This window comes from Hordeum vulgare, chromosome 5H (genome assembly GCF_904849725.1).
Source record: "Hordeum vulgare subsp. vulgare chromosome 5H, MorexV3_pseudomolecules_assembly, whole genome shotgun sequence".
Lineage (NCBI taxonomy): Eukaryota > Viridiplantae > Streptophyta > Magnoliopsida > Poales > Poaceae > Hordeum > Hordeum vulgare.
In genome coordinates, this window is record NC_058522.1 from 492134138 (window position 1) to 492152601 (window position 18464).

Genomic DNA, 18464 nt, shown 5'->3' on the forward strand with positions numbered 1-18464 from the left:
CTTGATCTTCCAATGGGCGAGGTAAGTTTTGAGGCTTTCTTTGATCCAAGATAATGACATTGTAAGTTTATTTGTTTCAATCATAGTTGGTTCCCTTCAAATAGCTGTAGTGAAACAATTTTGATTAGTTGAAGGGGAACACAATCTAATTGGAATAGTGTTCCATAATCTAGAAAATCGTATTAGAATCAACTAGTGTTTAATATGTTCCATTGGAATCATAGTTGGTTCCCTTCAAATAGTTGTAGTGAAATAATTTTGATTAGTTGAAGGGGAACACAATCTGATTGGAATAGTGTTCCATAATCTGAAAAATCGTATTAGAATCAACTAGTGTTTAATATGTTCCATTGGAATCATAGTTGGTTCGCTTCAAATAGTTGTAGTGAAACAATTTTGATTAGTTGAAGGGAACACAATCTGATTGGAATAGTGTTCCAAAATCTGAAAAATCTGATTGGTTCAATATGTTCCATTGAAATCATAGTTGTAGTGATACAATTTTATGCGGTGTTCTTTGATCCAAGGTTATGAAAATTGCATATAGCTAGTGATCTCTCTAGGTTCCATTGGATAGCAATATGATATGTCATAGTCATGAAAATTGCATATAGCTAGTGATCTCTCTAGGTTCCATTGGATAGCTATAGTGATCTCTCTAGGTTCCATTGCATATGTTCTATTTGAATCCTAAAGATAATTTTCTCTTTAGTTGTAGTGAAACATGTTTCCTTATTGCAGAAGTATGTAACATTTGTTCCATTTTAATTTTTTTCTGTTGCAGAAGTGACAAGCATTGTCCAGAACTCATGGACTTCCTTCGCAGCGGCATCACTTTTGCTACCGTTGACATAAGGAACGACAAGCTGAAGATGAGGTACAGCTTCGGTATTGAGATACCAACTGGTTGCCTCATTGATCTCCAAACGGTATTCAGGCTTCGACATGTCAGGACTTCGATGGCTCATATGGCAGTTTCCTTGATCGACGAGGAATATGGTGATATGAAGACCAGTTTCCCAAAGTCTCAGCACAAACTTTGGGAGAAGGGCCCACTTGATCCTATCAACATTGAGTATGCAGTAAAAGATGCATGCGTTTCATACGAGTTGTACCGCAAGATTCGAGTCGTTAACTATGGCCAGCGTCACCTCGAGGAAGGTGGACATTCTGATTCAGACGATTCAGACGAGTAGTATTCTAAACGTCGAAGACTTGTATATATATCTATGGTAGCTATTATTATGTACTGTTTGGACTAGTATCATGTACTACTTGGACCAATTTATATATGCCTAGTTTTTGTTTGTGCCATTATAGTTTCCAAATTTGAATGGTTTAGCCCTTTCTAACTTCATTTGCTACTTTTGAATGGTTTAGCCCTTTCTAACTTCATGGTATCATGCATTTCGACCACATATATATACAAAAAGTCTTCAGTTCAAATAAGTTCAAAAAATGAAATCCCTTTTGTAACAGATCTGTTTTTGATTAAAACGGTCATTTAAAAATGAAAGACCATTAGTCCCACGTGGCGTGCAGCGGAACCACGTGGCGTGCCGCGGAACCACTTTTGTTGTGGGGGTCGCTTTTCCTTCTTCTCCTTGTGCTAGATATTTGTTATGCATTAGGGAAAGAAGGAATAGCGACCATCATCGACGGTCAAAAAATCAGGTGAGGGAGTGTCCACCATACATGAGAGAACAAGAAAGCCGACTGTTGTTGTGGGGGTTGCTTCTCCTTCTTCTCTTTGTGCTAGATATTTGTATGCACTAGGGGAATAAGGAGTAGCGACCATCATCGACGGTCAAAAAATCAGGTGAGGGAGTGTCCACCATACATGAGAGAAGAAGAATGTTGACTCTTGTTGTGGGGGGTCGTTTCTCCTTCTTCTCCTTGTGCTAGATATTGGTTTTTAACACATGCTATGTGGGTGAAATGATGATAGCATGCCAACTTTCAACATTTTCATAGTTCATTTGTAGTGCTTTTCAATTTCAGGGTCAACTAGCTCAAAAAAGTAAATGCACGAAGAATACCAAATGAAGTCAGAAATTGTTGAAATTTTGTGATGTGCCTTTGAATGGTGCATTTTTAACACACAAAAAGTATGGAGTTCAAATAAGTTTAAAAAAATGAAATCCCTTTGTAAGAGATGAGTTCTCATTCGAAACGCTCATACTTCGAGAGAGATTGTCCGTTATGTACACGAAGTGCATCCAGTTTTTGTCGTAGCCCTCTCAACTTTTTAACACATGCTATGTGGGTGAAATTATGATAGCATGCCAACTTTCAACATTTCCATAGTTCATTTGTAGTGCTTTTCAATTTAAGGGTCTCCTAGCTCAAAACAAATAAGTAAATGCACGAAGAATACCAAATGAAGTCAGAAATTGTTGAAATTTTGTGATGTGCCTTTGAATGGTGCATTTGGAACACACAAAAAGTATGGAGTTCAAATAAGTTCAAAAAAATGAAATCCATTTGTAAGAGATGAGTTCTCGTTCGAAACGCTCATACTTCGAGAGAGATTGTCCGTTTTGTACACGAAGTGCATCCAGTTTTTGTCGTAGCCCTCTCAACTTTTTAACACATGCTATGTGGGTGAAATGATGAAGTATGCCAACTTTCAACATTTTCATAGTTCATTTGTAGTGCTTTTCAATTTAAGTGTCAACTAGCTCAATTTTTTTTTAGTAAATGCACGAAGAATACCAAATGAAGTCAGAAATTGTTGAAATTTTGTGATGTGCCTTTGAATGGTGCATTTTGAACACACAAAAAGTATGGAGTTCAAATAAGTTCAAAAAAATGAAATCCCTTTGTAAGAGATGAGTTCTCGTTCGAAACGCTGATACTTCGAGAGAGATTGTCCGTTTTGTACACGAAGTGCATCCAGTTTTTGTCGTAGCCCTCTCAACTTTTTAACACATGCTATGTGGGTGAAATGATGATAGAATACCAACTTTCAACATTTTCATAGTTCATTTGTAGTGCTTTTCAATTACATGGTCAACTAGCTCAAAAAAAAGTAAATGCACGAAGAATACCAAATGAAGTCAGAAATTGTTGAAATTTTGTGATGTGCCTTTGAATGGTGCATTTTGAACACACAAAAAGTATGGAGTTCAAATAAGTTCAAAAAAATTAAATCCCTTTGTAAGAGATGAGTTCTCGTTCGAAACGCTGATACTTCGAGAGAGATTGTCCGTTTTGTACACGAAGTGCATCCAGTTTTTGTCGTAGCCCTCTCAAATTTTTAACACATGCTATGTGGGTGAAATGATGATAGCATGCCAACTTTCAACATTTTCATAGTTCATTTGTAGTGCTTTTCAATTTCAGGGTCAACTAGCGCAAAAAAAAAGTAAATGCACGAAGAATACCAAATGAAGTCAGAAATTGTTGAAATATTGTGATGTGCCTTTGAATGGTGAATTTTGAACACACAAAAAGTATGGAGTTCAAATAAGTTCAAAAAAATGAAATCCCTTTGTAAGAGATGAGTTCTCGTTCGAAACGCTGATACTTCGAGAGAGATTGTCCGTTTTGTACACGAAGTGCATCCAGTTTTTGTCGTAGCCCTCTCAACTTTTTAACACATGCTATGTGGGTGAACTGATGATAGCATGCCAACTTTCAACATTTTCATAGTTCATTTGTAGTGCTTTTCAATTTCAGGGTCAACTAGCTCAAAAAAAAAAGTAAATGCACGAAGAATATCAAATGAAGTCAGAAATTGTTGAAATTTTGTGATGTGCCTTTGAATGGTGAATTTTGAACACACAAAAAGTATGGAGTTCAAATAAGTTCAAAAAAATGAAATCCCTTTGTAAGAGATGAGTTCTCGTTCGAAATGCTGATACTTCGAGAGAGATTGTCCGTTTTGTACACGAAGTGCATCCAGTTTTTGTCGTAGCCCTCTCAACTTTTTAACACATGCTATGTGGGTGAACTGATGATAGCATGCCAACTTTCACCATTTTCATAGTTCATTTGTAGTGCTTTTCAATTTAAGGGTCAACTAGCTCAAAAAAAAAGTAAATGCACGAAGAATACCAAATGAAGTCAGAAATTGTTGAAATTTTGTGACGTGCCTTTGAATGGTGCATTTTTAACACACAAAAAGTATGAAGTTCAAATAAGTTCAAAAAAATGAAATCCCTTTGTAAGAGATGAGTTCTCGTTCGAAACCCTGATACTTCGAGAGAGATTGTCCGTTTTGTACAGGAAGTGCATCCAGTTTTTGTCGTAGCCCTCTCAACTTTTTAACACATGCTATGTGGGTGAACTGATGATAGCATGCCAACTTTCAACATTTTCATAGTTCATTTGTAGTGCTTTTCAATTTCAGGGTCAACTAGCTCAAAAAAAATAAGTAAATGCACGAAGAATACCAAATGAAGTCAAAAATTGTTGAAATTTTGTGACGTGCCTTTGAATGGTGCATTTTTAACACACAAAAAGTATGGAGTTCAAATAAGTTCAAAAAATGAAATCCCTTTGTAAGAGATGAGTTCTCGTTCGAAACCCTGATACTTCGAGAGAGATTGTCCGTTTTGTACACGAAGTGCATCCAGTTTTTGTCGTAGCCCTCTCAACTTTTTAACACATGCTATGTGGGTGAAATGATGATAGCATGCCAACTTTCAACATTTTCATAGTTCATTTGTAGTGCTTTTCAATTTCAGGGTCAACTAGCTCAAAAAAAAGTAAATGCATGACGAATACCAAATGAAGTCAGAAATTGTTGAAATTTTGTGATGTGCCTTTGAATGGTGCATTTTGAACACACAAAAAGTATGGAGTTCAAATAAGTTCAAAAAAATGAAATCCCTTTGTAAGAGACGAGTTCTCGTTCGAAACCCTGATACTTCGAGAGAGATTGTCCGTTTTGTACACGAAGTGCATCCAGTTTTTGTCGTAGCCCTCTCAACTTTTTAACACATGCTATGTGGGTGAAATTATGATAGTATGCCAACTTTCAACATTTTCATAGTTCATTTGTAGTGCTTTTCAATTTCAGGGTCAACTAGCTCAAAACAAATAAGTAAATGCACAAAGAATACCAAATGAAGTCGGAAATTGTTGAAATTTTGTGACGTGCCTTTGAATGGTGGATTTTGAACACACAAAAAGTATGGAGTTCAAATAAGTTCAAGAAATGAAATCCCTTTGTAAGAGATGAGTTCTCGTTCGAAACCCTGATACTTCGAGAGAGATTGTCCGTTTTGTACACGAAGTGCATCCAGTTTTTGTCGTAGCCCTCTCAACTTTTTAACACATGCTATGTGGGTGAAATGATGATAGCATGCCAACTTTAAACATTTTCATAGTTCATTTGTAGTGCTTTTCAATTTCAGGGTCAACTAGCTCAAAACAAAATAAGTAAATGCACGAAGAATACCAAATGAAGTCAGAAATTATTTAAATTTTGTGATGTGCCTTTGAATGGTGAATTTTGAACACACAAAAAGTATGGAGTTCAAATAAGTTCAAAAAAATGAAATCCCTTTGTAAGAGATGAATTCTCGTTCGAAACCGTGATACTTCGAGAGAGATTGTCCGTTTTGTACACGAAGTGCATCCAGTTTTTGTCGTAGCCCTCTCAACTTTTTAACACATGCTATGTGGGTGAAATGATGATAGCATTCCAACTTTCAACATTTTCATATTTCATTTGTAGTGCTTTTCAATTTCAGGGTCAACAAGCTGAAAAAAAAGAAAAGTAAATGCACGAAGAATACCAAATGAAGTCAGAAATTGTTGAAATTTTGTGATGTGCCTTTGAATTGTGCATTTTGAACACACAAAAAGTATGGAGTTCAAATAAGTTCAAAAAAGTGAAATCCCTTTGTAAGAGATGAGTTCTCGTTCGAAACCCTGATACTTCAAGAGAGATTGTTCGTTTTGTACACGAAGTGCATCCAGTTTTTGTCGTAGCCCTCTCATGTTTTTAACACATTCTATGTGGGTGAAATGATGATAGCATGCCAACTTTCAACATTTTCATAGTTCATTTGTAGTGCTTTTCAATTTCAGGGTCAACTAGCTCAAAAAAAAAAAGAAAAGTAAATGCACGAAGAATACCAAATGAAGTCAGAAATTGTTGAAATTTTGTGATGTGCCTTTGAATGGTGCATTTTGAACACACAAAAAGTATGGAGTTCAAATAAGTTCAAAAAAAATGAAATCCCTTTGTAAGAGATGAGTTCTCGTTCGAAACGCTGATACTTCGAGAGAGATTGTCCGTTTTGTACACGAAGTGCATCCAGTTTTTGTCGTAGCCCTCTCAACTTTTTAACACATGCTATGTGGGTGAAATGATGATAGCATACCAACTTTCAACATTTTCATAGTTCATTTGTAGTGCTTTTCAAATACAGGGTCAACTAGCTCAAAAAAAAAGTAAATGCACGAAGAATACCAAATGAAGTCAGAAATTGTTGAAATTTTGTGATGTGCCTTTGAATGGTGCATTTTGAACACACAAAAAGTATGGAGTTCAAATAAGTTCAAAAAAATGAAATCCCTTTGTAAGTGATGAGTTCTCGTTCGAAACCCTCATACTTCGAGAGAGATTGGCCGTTTTGTACACGAAGTGTATCCAGTTTTTGTCGTAGCCCTCTCAACTTTTTAACACATGCTATGTCGGTGCATAACAAAATAGTTAATAGTTTGGATAGTCAAAATAATTACTTTTGAAAATAGAAAATAGTTTTGAATTATTTATTCAATTTCAAACACTTTTCATTATCATAGTTTTGTCAAATTCTCAAATATGCAATAAGAATTTTAATAAATATAGTTTTTAATTGAAAATAACAAAATAGTTAATAGTTTGGATAGTCAAAATAATTACTTTTTAAAATAGAAAATAGTTTTAAATTATTTATTCAATTTCAAACACTTTTCATTATCATAGTTTTGTCAAATTCACAAATATGCAAAAAGAATTTTAATAAACATAGTTTTTAATTGAAAATAACAAAATAGTTAGTAGTTTGGATAGTCAAAATAATTACTTTTGAAAATAGAAAATAGTTTTGAATTATTTATTCAATTTCAAACATTTTTCATTATCATAGTTTTGTCAAATTCTCAAATATGCAAAAAGAATTTTAATAAACATATTTTTAATTGAAAATAACAAAATAGTTAATAGTTTGGATAGTCAAAATAATTACTTTTGAAAATATAAAATAGTTTTGAATTATTTATTCAATTTCAAACACTTTTCATTATCATAGTTTTGTCAAATTCTCAAATATGCAAAAAGAATTTTAATAAACATAGTTTTTAATTGAAAATAACAAAATAGTTAATAGTTTGGATAGTCAAAATAATTTCTTTTGAAAATAGAAAATAGTTTTGAATTATTTATTCAATTTCAAACACATTTCGTTATCATAGTTTTGTCAAATTCTCAAATATGCAAAAGAATTTTTAATAAACATAGTTTTTAATTGAAAATAACAAAATAGATAATAGTTTGGATAGTCAAAATAATTAATTTTGAAAATAGAAAAAAATTGAAACTATATGAGAATTCATAGAGAAAATTCAATCTAAATTCAAAGTGAACTCACTTTGAATTCAGATTGAATTTTCTCCATAATTTCAAATATAGTTTCAATTTTCAGTGAGTTTAGGTCCGTAAGCCTGCTTTAGAGAGGAGCTCGATGGACAAGCTGCGACGGGGCTTATAAACAAGGTGGGACTAAACTTATCGTGCAGCCGAGGAGGGGCTTTAGTCCCGGGTGGAGCCACGCCCCGGGACTAAAGACCCACTTTAGTCCCGGCTGGAGCCACACACCGGGACTAAAGACCCCCTGCTTCCCGCCTCCTGGTCTGCCCGAAAAGAGGCCTTTAGTCCCGGGTCGTGGCTCCACCCGGAACTAAAGGGGGTCTTTAGTCCCGGTTCGAGCCACGCGCTGGGACTAAAGATCCACCTATATAAGCGGGACTTCAAAAAATTCCAACCCAAATCGTCCATTTCTCTTCTTCTTCCTCTCGTTTTCCTGCCCGACGCGGCACAACGACGAACTCGATGACGCCGTCAGGCTGCCCGCCGTCCTGCTCGCCGCCGCGTGCCGTCGCGCCGTCCTCCTCGCCGCCGCGCCGTCCTCTTCGCCGCCCTCCTCGCCGTCGCGCCATCCTCCTCGCCGCATGCCGTCGACACCTCTGACCGGTAAGCCCCCCGCCCCCTCCTCCCCAACACTCCGACCGGTAGAAGAATAGAAGAAAAAGGAGAAGAAAAGAAGAAAAAGGAGAAGAAAGGAAGAAAAAGGGAAGAAAAGAAGAAAAATATTTTTTTGTCATTTAATTCCTATTGTTATTAGGTTTGTGCTAGATTATTAGGGTTAGTAATATTTAGAATTAGGAAAAAGGAAAATAAGAAGAGGAGGAGAAGAAAAGAAGAAAAAGGTGAATAAGAAGAGGAGGATAGGAGAAGAAGAGGAAAAATAGAAGAAGAGGAGAAGTAGAAGAAGAGAAAAAATTAGAAGAGGAGGAGAGGAGAAGTAGAAGAAGAAAAGAGGAGAAGTAGTAGAAGAAGAGGAGAAGTAGAAGTAGAAGAAGAAGTAGAAGAAGAGGACAAATAGAAGAAGAGGAAAAATTAGTTTAGGGTTACAAGAAGAAGAAATATTGTATAGTGTATATGCTTAAGTGTTAATAGTGTTTCTTAGATTATTGCTTAATTTTGCTATTGTATATGCTTAAGTGTTAATAGTTCAATTTTGCTATTGTATATGCTTAAGTGTTAATGGTTTATTTTTAGCAAGAAAATTAATAGAACTAGTTTATTTTTTTAGTTCATTTTACGATGCCTATCCCGCATCCTCGTCGTCGACTCGGCGGAGGACACCTGCTTGATCAGAGGGGCCCTGTCCGGGACTGGGCTCCGCCCGGCTGGTATTAGGAGGTGCTACCTTCCGGGGGGCGTAGGTTGGTGAGGAGCCAGCCCGTCGTTGACCCGATCCTTGTTTGGTGGCGCTCGCGTGGGCCAGTGAGGGTGCCGAGGCTTCCGGACACCGCGGAGGTGGTACGTCACCGTGTCAGCGAGGAGGATGAGCACGTCCGTCGCTACATGGTTGCGTTGGAGGGCAGGTTCGAGCATACCTGGCAGGTTCTTCGGGGATCTCACTGGAGCTATGATCCTGTGATGGTTCCTTCTATTTGGGTGTCCACCGCCCGCGCCGATACCCGTCGGGCGCTACGGTTCTAGATGTATCAGTGATGCTATATGTATGATAGTATTCGAGGAGTATTAGTGATAATATTCGATGATGTACGGACAAAAGAGATGATGTATTTGCTTATAATTGAATGCATGCTAATTTGAATACTACTTTATTTTACTCCTACTTTGAATACTATGCAGAAATCTAAGAGTCCCGGGTGGAGCCACGACCCGAGACTAAAGTTGTTTTGGAACGGAGTTCCTGATAGAATAATTCTTTTTTGGTACAAAGGTTAAGAGAATCCGTTTTTTGCAGAACTATGGATCCACATATCAGGAACCTCGAAAAGGAAGAACTTCTCGAAGATATGATCAAAGACGACCCCAACGTTGAACCAGCTGAATCTCCGTCGTCATATCTAAACCCCGACGTTGGAATGGAGGTCGAGCAACACGAAGATGAAGCCGATGGGGCAGGAGATAGGTCCAATGACGGAGAAGGTGATAGCTCCACTGATGGAGAAGCCGGTGGAGAAGCCGGTGAAGAAATAATAAAGTCCGGCGAGGTATACATATGAAGTTCGACAATCACTTGTAATATGTGAAAAATATTGGAGATAGCTCTATATTGTATACATATACATTCATTTGACGAATGTTTTTCCCTCTTAGGCCTCCACATCGAGCAAAGCTATGAAACGAGGCCCGACTAGAAAGTTGGATGCACGGACGCATTACACCTTTGAGGTGATATTGCCTACGGGCGAACCCAAGCTTCCTAAGAATGCTGCTGACACATTCAAGAAGCAATGCGGAGTTCTCGTTAGGGATCACGTCCCGATCAGCGTTCGGGAGTGGAACAAGCGCAAAGGGGCAGCCGATAGTGACTATGTCACCGAAAGGTACAAAGATAATCTTTGGAATGATCTCATGTCACATTTCAACCTGCCAGAATGTGAGAATGAAGACCCCACAGACAAACTGAGGGCCAAACTCAAGCAGTGGACTCTAAAGAAGATGGCCGAACTGTTCCGTAGCTGGAAGAAGAAGCTATGGAAAAACTATCTGAAGACAAAGAAAGTGCGAGTATTCGAGGGGTATCTAGCCAAGCAGGCGAATCACTGGAAGGCATTTCAAGAGTACAAGGAGTCAGAAGATGCCCATGCATTATCAGAAAAGAACAAGATAAATGCCGACAAGAAGAAATATCACCACAAGCTGGGGCCAGGGGGCTATGAGACTGCCATCCCAAAGTGGGATAAGAAAGAGCAAGATCTGCTAGATAAAGACATAGTACCTGAACCACTCCATGATGAGTGGGAATTGAGAGCAAGAAATTGGTTCCTTGCGCATGGTGGGTCGTACGACAAAAAAATAGGGGACCTCATCTGCAGTGACGGTCTTAGGATACCCAGGGAGAATTGGAAAAGGATAGTGAAAGAAATTAAGGAGGGAAAAAGAAAGTTCACTGCAGATAGAGAGAAAGATTTGCTCACACTGGTCCTCGGCAATGACGAACATGGAGGACGAACGTGAGGCTTCGGTCCTTCTTACCCGTGGTGGCTTGGGTTTTCCAGAGACCAAGACACTTACAGAAGTCGAGAGAGAGCAAAGAAGCGGCAACAGGATGAGGAGAATGACAACTTCAACCAGTTGCTTGCCAGGATTAACGAGCAACAGAAGCAGATTGATGAGCTTAGAGGAGTAGCGCGCCAGGAAGATCCTACACTTGATATTACCGGCGCCCCATCTAAGCGGAAAAGCAGCGTGGCTGAATCTGAGGCCCCACCCGACGATGTACGAAGAATGATAGAGGGCGGTCCTGGCTACCCCGTGGATGGAATCAAGGAGTCAACATCATGTGAACTCCATCAGAAATTCAAGAACATATCCATGAAGGTGGCCGTCGGACAAGCTTTACCTTCTGGCCCTGATGCACGCTGGCATGGCCGTGAGATTCCAGCTGGCTTTGCTAAAGTCGGGGTGGATGAAATCATGACGGGGTTTCATGATATGGAGCTCGACATAGCTGGACCCGAAGATGAGAGGACACTCGGAGAAGTACTGGGTGGAGTCATCCTATGGGACAAGAACTACATTAAGCTTCCAGGCTCGGCCCCAAGGACAACACCGCCTCCGAGTCGTCGCAGGTCACCTACACCTCCATTACCTCCAAGCCCTCCACATGACGTCGGCCAGCACAACACGAGTCCATCTCGATCAACGCCGCCGGACTTGGGTCGTCCGTCTCCGCCGCCGCCCGCACAAGATACTAAGCGGAAGCGTGCCACCAAGAACGCTCCGCCGAAGCCTAAGCGACGGAGCCCCCCAAAGCGCAAACGGTCGCCCCTCCCAAAGGTACCTAATGCTAATCTTCCTATCAGACCTTATGATCATACCCCCGAGGAAAACGCCAGGATAGCAAAGGAACACCATGATGCGCAGATGAAAAAGAAGGAACCCGAGTGCCGCCCGGAATACACCGAGAAGCAAATAGCATGGGCAAAAGACTTCATGACCCTTCCATCACAGTATGACTTACACCATAAGCCTGATGACTATACACGCACATTGCAGAAGGAAGTGAAAAGAGTAGATCACGTGCAAGTGCAAGTGGGAGCAAATCAAGTTCAACTACAAGCAAGAAAAAATCAGACGTTCCTCAGCTTGGACAACAGGCCAAACAGTCGATCCCACCCCTCAAGGTGTTAACCGAGAATGTTCCCCCTCCGGTGCAGGGGCAAGCTTTTGAAATAGCAAAGGAGTGGGCGGCTGAATGTGGTGTCTCGGTTGAAGATTTGCTGGCTTCCCAAGACGACAGGATACCCAAGGCTGTGGTAGCCCCTAAGCCACAGTTTGTCATGGGAGAGTCTTTGGTCAGCAAAGATGATCTCCCAACAAATATGCGTTACTTGCATCAATGGTACTTAAGTGAATCAAAGAATGGGAGAACGATGATCGTGCTGAGTGTCCCACGGGAGTACTACGACCGCCCTGAAGAAATCCATATCGACTTTGATGAACTCTTCCAGATGTACAATGGCGACGCCCTCGACAAATCGCTTATGAGTTGCTATTGTCTGTAAGTTTTTCAATTCGTTGTCTACATATAACTTGTTTAGTTATTTCAATTCATTGTCTATATATAACTTGTACTCTATTATGCAGAATCAAGATTCTGGATTGTAAAAGTAAGAACATCCTAAATATTGGGTTTATTGACCCAGATAAAATACATATAGCAACGCTAACTGATAAACCCAAGGAGACGGAGGAAAACCTTCTAAGGTTTCTAACAGATCAAAATTTCTGTGACCACATACTGTTTCCATACAACTTCAGGTGAGGGTCTTTACTCTGTTGTGTCCATTCACTTATAAGTGTAATTGATAAGTTACTCACACACACACACACACACACACACACACACACACATATATATATATATATATATATATATATATACATGTGCAGCTTCCATTGGATTCTGTTGGACATTCAAATTGATAAGGGAAGAGTTGATGCCTTCGACCCATTATCGAGACCCTTGGAACAGTTCCAAAGCCTGCAGGACATGCTCCAAGGGTAATTTCAATCATTCTTGCGCTCTATCGGTCTCTTTCGATGATTTTCTGATATATCAATTAATGAAAAACTTAGCAAATCATTATCCTTGTCGGGCAGGGTTTGGAAGCGGTTCAAGTGCGTGACTACCGGTAACTTTCCTGAGAAGCTAACCTTTAGAGCGGCTCAGGTAAGTAGTAGTATGATATACTTCTATTTTCAATACATTTATGATGCTAGATTATTATTTTGATTATATATATTCTATTCTCGTAAAGTACGACCAGCAGCCATGGGGAACGCATCTATGTGGATACTATGTTTGCGAGACCATTCACACGTTTACCTCTGAGCACAAGGATCACAGATTCGACATAAGCAATGAACATTCATACCTCTATTTTTACCTGTCATTCTTTGTTATCATGATTGATATGCATATTCATCTCCTCTTCTTATATAGCACACGGCCATGAGGACGAAGGTCCTACCAGAGCAACGCTCGATTGCTGTTGCAGAGGAGCTTGCGGGATTTCTGAGGACGGAAGCTATAGATGACAAAGGACGATTTAGTGTAGCTAGGGGCCATTACTGATGTTCGTCCATGTAATCGAATAGACGGGCTCTAGTCCCGATAATTCAGATCTCCATATAATTGTGTAAGTGCATCTAGTGCCCCTTAGTGATTTTGCTGGTTTGAAGACTTATAGGTTAAGTATCTAATGTGTTTGTGAGTGTACACATGATCTATAAGTCATTGAGGAGTTTGAGATATTTGAAGAATATCGACCCCTAAAAATATATGTCTTCAGTTGAAGAAATTGGTCTGAAGCTGAAGAAATGAATCGCGAGGAATCTGCGATGAAATTGATATTCCTCATGAAGATATTGATATTGAGAAGATCGGTGGTTCTTGAAGAAAATCATTCTGAAGAAATTGAAGCGTGAATATTTACGTTTTCTGTTTTACTTTCTTCGCATTTGATGAATAGGAACACCGTACTGTTAAAGGGGGTCAAAGTAACACTATGGAATGAATTTCCTCATGATGCTCAACCCAAGCCTAATCCTACCAAAAGCCTCAAGTGAGGAATATGAGTGACATTAGGACTCTCACAGTTGAGGGTTCCGACCGTTTAGATAACCACGCCAAGTCATTGGTCTTATCCACTCCAACGGTTATACTATTTAAGGGCATTAGTGTCAAATCATGTCGGGATGCTCCCAGGCTATAAATAGCCGCCCCCACAACCACTAGCTGGTTGGCTGCTCCATTAGAAACTGACACTTGTCATAAGAGCAACCCAAATTCCTCAGAGCCTTCGAGAGTAATTCATCAGTGAGGAAATACCCCATACACCGAAACCACGAACCAAACCTAGTGATTGAGCATCACTTAAGAAGTTGTTCCTGTGTGGGACTAAAGCCTTTTACCTTTGAGGACTGTGCATCCTCCAGACGGTTAGGCGTCATGGTCTAGAGCAATCCAGCAGTCAATTGTGGATCGCCGGGTGACCAAGTTTGTGAGGGTTTGGAAGTCTTCCCTGAAGACTTACCACGAGTGTTGGGCGAGGACTGTGTGTCCTTAGCTCAAGGAGAATACGGTAGGGACTGTGTGTCCCGGGACTGGGTGTCCTTTGGTTTCAATACCAAGCCGCTCCAAACCAGATGTACAACTGTCACATCAGTTGGAACTGGGTCATCAACAACAGTCTTCACTGAGAAACGGGTTCTAATTCCTCAACTCTTTACTTTTCTTGTATTGTGTGTTGATGACTTTCACTGTGACTGTTTGAAGAATTTGCTGAAGACTTTCTCCGAATTTCCTCAACCCCAAGTTCTTCACAATACTTAATCATCATCTGTATTCTGCGTGCGTGCTTACCGTGCAATCTGTTTTCACATTCTTCACTCTGTAATACTGCTGTTGTGAACGTTTGCACGTCTGATCCTTTACTGTTTCCGCTGTAAGTTAGTCATCAGTGAGGAATTTCCTCAAAAGGAATTTCCTCAGTGATGAAATTCTAAAAATCTCCTATTCACCCCCTCTAGTCGATATAACGCACTTTCAATTGGTATCAGAGCAAGGGACTCCCTTGTTCTGTGTGATTTTGGTTTAACCACCTCGAGTTTTAGTTATGTCGACTGCAGACATGTTTAAGGTGACTGCAACATGTCCTACCTACGAAGGAAAGAACTTTCCCTTCTGGAAGAACAAAATGCAAATGCATTTACAGGCTATTGATAATGATCTCTGGCATATTGTGGAAAATGGAGTCCCCATCATCTCTGCCAGTGTCACTACGGCTGATGTGAAGAAATTCAAGCAACTCGATTCTCAAGCGAAGAACATCATCTGTGGTCATCTGAGCCCTGGCCAGTTTGGAAGAGTAAGTGCCTTGGGCTCTGCAACACTGATCTGGGAGAGACTGTGCAAGGTAAATGAAGGAGTATCAACCCAACGTGACTCTCGTGTTGATATTCTTCGCAATCTCTTCAATCGCTTCAAGAGACATGACAATGAAAGCTGCCAAGACACCTTTGATCGTCTCACTGACGTATCAAATGAACTGCAAACACTGGGAGCTCGAGACATCACTGATCACGAAGTTGTGAAGAAACTGCTGAGATCTTTGGATTCTTCATTTGATACTTTAGTTCTGATGATTCAAGAAAGACCAGATTACAAGATGCTTGATCCAGCTGATATACTAGAAAGGCTAAATACTCATGAATTCCAGCTAGAAGAAAAGAGAGATCTATATGGACCAAGCTATTCCAGACCATGTGCACTTAAGGCTAGAGCAATTTCCTCATCTGAAGACGAAGACACAGACGACAACATTTGTGATCCTGAAGAATTTGGACAGGAGCTTGCAATGCTTGTGAGGAAATTCCAGAGATTTACACGACGAGGCCAATTCGTTAAATCTTCAAGAAGAGACATGAGGAAATCAGAATCTGCATCTGAGGACTACAAGAAACGAACCTGTCACAAGTGCAAGAAATCAGGTCATTACATTGCTGATTGTCCCCGTTGGGGAAAGGAATCAAAGAAGAAGAAATACAAGGATGACAGTTTTGATGACTCGAAGAAGAATAAGAAATCTTCAAAATCCTCATCCTCAAAGCCCTCATCGCACAAGAAGACCAGTTTCAGAAAGGCTCGGGCACTTATTGGCAAGGAAATGGACTCCGAGGCGGAATCAGAGGAATGTGATGAAGAAGAGGGTTCTGATGAAGACTCAGAATCAGGACATGCTAGTCTTGCACTAGCAACCACTTACGTCAGCAAGTCAATCTTCAATCTTGAAGAAAATGATTGCACCATCCATACTGATGACTATGCTGATGACATCGCTCCAACCTATTGCTTCATGGCAAAAGGTTCAAAGGTATCAAATAATGCCTCCTCCTCTGATTCAAGTGACTGTGAACCTAATGATTATAAGAAACCCAGTTACAGTAAACTTGCTATTATTGCCACTAAACAACAAACTGCTCTTGAAAAGCTTCAAAAACTGCTAGACAAAAGTGATGATCTGTTGAATGATGAAATGAACCTTACCCAAATCCTCACCGATGACATGAAAAGTCTTCAGTCTAGATTTGACAATCTTCAGGATCGTTATGATACACTCCTCACTGATCATGAGAAGCTTTCCTATGAATTTCTTCAAAGGAAGCTAGATCTTGAGAAGCTGAGGATGTCTCATGATGAACTCCGTATAGAAAATGATTCATTACTGGCTCAACAGATCAACGCTAGTCAAGTTGAATTTATTCCTCCATGTCTTAAATGCATTGAACGCGAAACTGCTGATTCTTCACCAGAATCTTCAAATGCTACCATTGCTACAAATTCTTCAACTGCACCTGTTGTGTCTATTTCCTCACTTGAGGAAAACACAAATGTCAGTGATGAAAATGCAGGGTTGAAGGAATTGTACGTGACAGGCATGTACAAAAGCCTCAAAGGACATCAAATCCTTTGTGATGTGCTCAAAAAGCAGATCTTGAACAGGAACCCGAGGAAAGAAGGAATTGCCTTTGAGAGGAAACTAAATGCTGATGGATCTTATTGGAAACCTGAGCAGTATCCCAAAACCTCATGGGTTGCTGCTACTGGGCCTCCTTTTGATCCATCTAATCTGACTGGCTTTTCATGTGAACTATCCTATTCCTCAGATGAATCATTTGATTCCAACTATAAACTGTTCAAAAATCAATCTGGTGAAGTATTTGCTCGATATGTTGGAACTAACTGCAGGAATGGCCCTGCTCTGAGGAAAATCTGGGTTCCCAAAAGCTGCATTGAAAATCTTCAGGTGAATGTCCTCATGACACCACCACTGAAGAATCTGAACCCCAGATCAAATTCCTCAGGAGGACCAAAGTCTTCAAGAGGATCAAAATCCTCAACTGGTCAAAACTATGCTCGTACCCATGCTTATGCGTCTAACATGCAGGGAAACTATAAGGAATATGAATATGAGCGTTACTCCTCAAATCATTATGTTCATAAATCCTCAAACCAGTTCTCTGCATATCCATATGAGTACTTTAATCCCCTACTGTTAAGAGAAGTGCATTAGCTTCAATGCCACCTTTCTCATATGGTGCTCGCAGGATGATGAACGCTTTGCCACCCCTTCAGATGTGGGTGGTGAAGAAATCAAACTAATCACTTCTGCAGGACAGGTCTCCAGATGAAAATCATCATCTGAAGAATTTGCTGGAGACCTGAAGAAATGCTTGATAGGACGCAAGCTAATGATTGATGAAATAGAAATATTTCACACGTCCTTACATTTCTGCTATGATGAAATTACTGATCTGATGAAATTAGTATCATATTCTTCAAATCTGAAGCATATGAGATGGTAAGCTGTACTAATTCATCTGCAGGATGACAAACCCAAAAATACTGAGTGGGTTCTCGATAGTGGTTGCACACATCACATGACTGGTGATAAAAGCTTACTGATGAATATGCCACTAACTCCATCACATCTGAAGCAAATCACATATGCTGATAAAGGTAAAAGCAAGGTATTGGGACTTGGCAAAGTTGCTATTTCCAAGGATAGGCATATGGACAAAGTGATGCTTGTTGAATCCCTTGGTTTTAACCTTATGTCAGTCTCAATGCTTTGTGATCTGGATATGATTGTTATCTTTGGTAGATATAGATGTGTAGTCATCATGGAATCTGACAGATCCTAAGTCTTCGAAGGTGTAAGAAGAGGGGATTTGTACATTGTTGATTTCTCTACAGGTCCTCAACCAGCCTCTTGCTTACTAGCAAAAACCTCAGAAGGATGGCTGTGGCACCGAATGCAGGCATGAGGAATTCGCACACGCTCGCGAAGAAGAAGCATGTCATCGGCATCGAATCAGTCAAATTCCTCAAGGATCATCTCTGCGGTGCTTGTGAATCTGGGAAGATGACCAGATCCAAGCATCCCTCCAAAACCATCATGACCACTACACGACCATTTGAATTGCTTCATATGGATTTGTTTGGACCTACTCACTATGCCACACTAACCAATGCAGCATCTCTATATGGCTTTGTCATAGTTGATGATTATTCCAGATACACTTGGGTGCATATTATAGTGTATAAAACTGAAGTGCAGGAAATCTTCAAACGATTTTCTTCAAGGGCCTCGACGAACTTTGGCATCAAGATCAAACATATCAGGAGTGATAATGG